Here is a 5551-nt window from a genome sequence, read left to right on the forward strand (position 1 = left end):
TTGTATACTTACTCAGGGTCAGTGGCTTGGTAAGCCACCATACCTGTCAGGCAACTAGCATTTTTAAATATAAGCAAAGGCAGCCCCATTCTCTCATGATAGATATATTTTAAAGTGGAACACCTTCACATTTTCCTTTGTTTCTTGTCCCTGTGACATCAGGACAATCCCTTGCCCCAAGACTTGGCTTCCACTGTCCTTAAAGTGTATATCAGGGCAAAATAAAAAATCAAATGTAGAACATCTCCACAACACATGCACGTTTCTCTGTTTTGTGCTGTTGTGGACTAAGTGGTGTCAGCCCTGCCCAGTTTATTTTTTGGCAAACTACTCAGACCCACCTACTCTCCCATCTCCTCAATAAAGGGGCTAATCATTCTGTAGTCCAATATAAGAACTAGAAGGGCTAATTAATTAATTAAAGGCCAGCTCTAAAATCTCTAACCTGCTCAGAAAATGTTTTTTTCTGATATTAGAAACATTGGTCAGCCCCTCAGAATTGGAAGAAAGCTTGGACACTATATAAAGAATTTTTTAAGCCCAACTAAAATATAATCATAATCAAACCTGGAGTGGGTGCATGTAGACAGGAAGTGGTTGCAAAGAGGCTGCATAAGATTAGCAGCTTTGACATGCAACAAAAGATAATAATGGTAAAAAAAACATGTATGTTCAAAATTGCAGTTTTTGCAATTTCGATAGACACACACAGGGGGTTATTTACTAAAGGGAAATCCACTTTGCACTGGAATTGCACTTGGAAGTAAAGTTGCTGTAGATCTGAGGGGGGCATGCAAGGAAAATAAAAAACAGCATTTTAGCTTGCACATGATTGGATGATAAAAATAGCAGAGCTTCCCCACATTTCAGATCTACCCCTTAGATTTAGAGCACTGCACTTCCAATTGCACTTGCAGTGCAAAGTGGATTTGCCTTTTGTAAATAACCCCCACACAGTCACCCAGTTAGAGTTTATGTCAGAATAGCCTTTGCTGTGCAGCAGACCCGAAGATTCCACTTTTCCTCATTTCTTTTAAATTGTTGACTCCAAACCTTCATCATTGCTGAACAAGGCCAAATCTTCTGACGCTCTGGTAATATCTGACCTGTTTCTACTTGTACTTTGCTTGTTAACTCCTACAGAGATCATGTGTGGATTCATGTAAAACTGATCGGATTTTTCTGTTTGTGTATTCTTGTTCATTATCCATCTCCAAATGAATTAAAAGAAAAAAACAAGAAAAAAACAAAGAGGCATTTAGAAATCTGTAAAAAAAAACTTTGGCATGTAGGGTCAGATAAATTATACAATGCTTTAGTGGATATCTTCATCGAAATCACTTGTACTGGGTGTACTTGGGTGATTTGAAAAACATGAGAGAGGAGAGGAGTACATGAGATTATAAACACTGCAAGAAGGCATCAATCCAACTTCTAACATGGACAATGGGTGTTGTTTGTGATCTGTCAGGCCAATGAAGGACACGGGTGGTGAACATGTAGCTAATAATAATAATAATTAAAAAAAGAATTAAAACCAATACATATTGCAACATAGTAAGAAGTGCTTATAGGGCACTAAAAGAAACGCTTAGAAGAAAAAGAAAGAAAAGAAAGAAAGAAAGAAAGAAAGAAAGAAAGAAAGAAAGAAAGAAAGAAAGAAAGAAAGAAAGAAAGAAAGAAAGAAATAGATAGATAGATAGATAGATAGATAGATAGATAGATAGATAGATAGATAGATAGATAGATAGATAGATAGATAGATAGATAGATAGATCATAAAAAGTATGAAAGAAACAAGCAAAGTGATAACATAAATATTTTAGAAAGGAAAGAAAGAAAGAGAAAAGAAAGCAAAAGGAATAGATAGATAGATAGATAGATAGATAGATAGATAGATAGATAGATAGATAGATAGATAGATAGATAGATAGATAGATAGATAGATAGATAGATAGAGGGGTGAAAGAAAAAAGCAAAGAGATAGAAATAAATATCTTGGGGGGAAAGAAAGAAAGAAAGAAAGAAAGATAGATAGATAGATAGATAGATAGATAGATAGATAGATAGATAGATAGATAGATAGATAGATAGATAAAAAGTATGAAAGAAACAAGCAAAGTGATAACATAAATATTTTAGAAAAGAAAGAAAGAGAGAAAAGAAGGCAAAAAGAATACATAGATAGAGAAGATTAGAGGGGGGGAAGAAATAAGCAAAGAGATAGAAATAAATATCTTGGGAAAGAAAGAAAGAAAGAAAGAAAGAAAGAAAGAAAGAAAGAAAGAAAGAAAGAAAGAAATAGACTGGCTGAGAAGAAAACATGCAGAGAGAGATATAAGATAAGAAGGATAAAAGAAAGCAGCAAAGAGATAAAATATTTTAGGAAAGAAAGAAAGAAAGAAATAGAATTCATTTGGGCTAATTGCTAATAGAATAATTCTATCTCTATCTATCTTTCAGTAGATTTCGTTAAAAAAATTCAACTGTGATATAATATACAGAATCGTACGGTAAATGTGAATGTTCTGTTTCTTCCCATCCCCGCTGATCGTTTCCCCTGATTTGCCGGGTAAATAATGATTGGAGAGTGTGTTGTATATCCGATAATACAATGCGGAGGATCTGATCGCCGATCATCATTACTATTTATTGGTTCCAATGTACACAGTTTATTCCTGATTATTTGGTGTTAATAGCGGAGAACAAAAACACGGATGTGATAAATAAGATCATACTTCATGTACATGTCCTAAATATTATTACTAATAATAAACACCGGGTTGTGTGCTCTGCATTATCTGTACTGTATTCCCTCTCCTCCCCTACATCTGTGCACATCACTTAGTGCTGCCTGGATATTGGAGTGTTCATTTATTTATTTTATATAAAGAGTTTCCTATCATTACTGACATCTCCATAGTTATATTGTCATGTGCATACCTGGCTAAAAATCGCTGCTACTACAGGAATTTTGTGTTCTGCCTGTAGAAGCAGACAATGCTATCCTATGTGTCCATACACATTAGGACGATTACAGGCATATTTTTAAGCTGTGTTTCTGATTGGAGCTTTCTGGCAGAAAAAACACTAAACTTGTCTAAAAACTAACAAAAAATGCTCTGTTCATATGAGTATATTTTTTTTTGCCAGGAGAACTGTTTTTTTGTTTTTTTTAAGCCTGGTGTTCATGGAGCTCAGTGTAACTTCTATGAAGCAATCTGTATATATATATATATATATATATATATATATATATATATATATATATATATCATCACTCCTCACACATGTAAAACAATGGGTTATTCTTTTATGGGGACAGTGGGCGTGGCCATGCAAATTACTGTATTATGTCATACTGGACAACTGTGCAACAGAACCAATAGCGCACAGTCTACATTAGAAGTACATTTATTAATCCGCTAATTAGATGTTAAACTGTTGATTATAATGGAAGGGATTTATATATACAAATATATATATATATACAAATATATCTATACACACACACACACACTATACTGTACATTTCCTAACTGCTTAGCTTTGCATATATATCTTAATTCTATGTTTTGCCTCTTATAACTGATGATTCTAATTGTTTCTCTCTCTCTCTCTCTCTCTCTCTCTCTCTCTCTCTCTCTCTCTCTCTATATATATATATATATATATATATATATATATATATATATATATATATATATATATATTGGGGGTTTTTCTCGAAATATTTTTCTTCCAATATCAGGTCACCCGCAAAAGAAGGAACAAAAGACCTGAAAATATTTCTACTACTTTAACTTCCGTGTTTTATCTTTCCTAATAGAAATAGTTTTGTGCTGTGTTAGGTATCGATTACTACAGAATGTTTGGGTGATCCCCTTTATTATAAATCACCCCAAATCCTTGTGCATGCAGTTAATAAATTGGCCAGTATAGGGGATCACTGAACTCCAACCTGTCTGCACTGCCAAGTTCAATAAAAGGAAAGTTGCTGCAAATAATGGATTTTACAGTGAGCTGTCAAAGGCAAATATTTGTAGTTCCTGTATAAATGGGGTGTGGGGTGCATTAATAATAGTATATAACCTGGGAAGGGATGGAGAGGAGAGTGGAGGAGAGGAGAGGAGTGCTGCCAATTATCAGGCTGCTGATTAGGCTCTGTCCCTGCTGCTCGGAGCCTGGCTCTGGAGGGGTTGCCAGGTGGCTGGAAGGACAAGATCACCCCATGAACCCGAGCACATCTAAGAAGAGCTCAGAAAGGGGCCACAAATCCAATCCTACCCCCCTCCTCCACCCTTATTTATTCCAGACAGACACAACTCCAGCCAAATGCCTGCTGTCTGCTGAGCTGGTCCTGCTGCACTGTCACTGACAAGTAGAAGAATGTAGAATTCAGTCTAATGACAGTATACATGTTTTCACACAAGATTCACACAGCTTTCATCCAGGATTTATACATTCTTCTCATTTTAGTCCGATTAGGACATATATGAATCTTGGATGAAACTTGTGTTTCTCTTGTATGAAACGTTTGTAAAAAAAAAGGCTGCTAAAAATATTTGTTCCATAAAATAAAGCACTTGTTTTCTCCTTTTTCATCCCTTGTTATATGTCAGTGCTGCTGATTTCATGCAGCCTCTTGCAGCTACTTCATCTCTTATAGGTGTACCAGTGATGGCTGGGACGGGTCTCCAGATGGATGCAACAGTGGACCATACTTGTGTAATGGTTGCCTCACACCTAATCATCTGATGGAACGATTCTTCACAGAATATTCTCAAATCTATGAATTATCGTTTGAACAAAATCAATCAATTTTATTTAAATTATTCTGATGGTGTGAAGAGAATAATCAACACATTTACAATTGTATATGAATCGTTCTTTGCATGGACACCTTAATATGGACAGATCTTCTTCAGAAGCCTACAGGACAACACAAGAGCATAACTGGGTGGCAGGGACAGATTGTTGTCACCCTGTATGAGGAAGTGCCTGAACTAGGACCATCATGGCAGGATCACCAGCTCTTATGTTAATGAAAGCTGTAGAGCTGAGAAATACATTTGAAATGAACATGCTGAAGTTTGTATGAGCATTTAGGTTCTCAATTTGGTTTTACAGGAGGCAGAACCGAACTTTCTCCAGATTGTAGTTTTGCTAAGATTTGTTATCTGCAGTCCTGGGGCTGAGTCTAAAGTTGTCCTAGGTAAGTACCACACTGGTATTGGAGAAGGAGCACACCACTCACAGAAGCATGAATGTAGTGTATATTAACTCATTCATTACTACAGCAAGTGAACTGAGTTAATTCTTGCCCTCTTTACTGCAGCAGTCCCATTCATGGACAGACCTTGGTGGGCCCCTCAAATAAATGCTGGCAAACCAACTACCTGTACACAAAATGTCCTCCATAATCCACTTGTCTCAGATGACCATTCAAACAAAAATCTAACCATGTATGATCTTCTTAATGGACAGCTATGGAGGTGGTGTGCTTTCTCAACTTTCTGCTAAGCTACCTTCACTTAGGACCAAGTATGGT

The sequence above is a fragment of the Lithobates pipiens genome, unplaced genomic scaffold, assembly GCF_037356315.1.
Source record: "Lithobates pipiens isolate NorthernLeopardFrog02 unplaced genomic scaffold, aLitPip1_a1.2 Scaffold_18, whole genome shotgun sequence".
In the NCBI taxonomy this organism is placed as follows: Eukaryota; Metazoa; Chordata; class Amphibia; order Anura; family Ranidae; genus Lithobates; species Lithobates pipiens.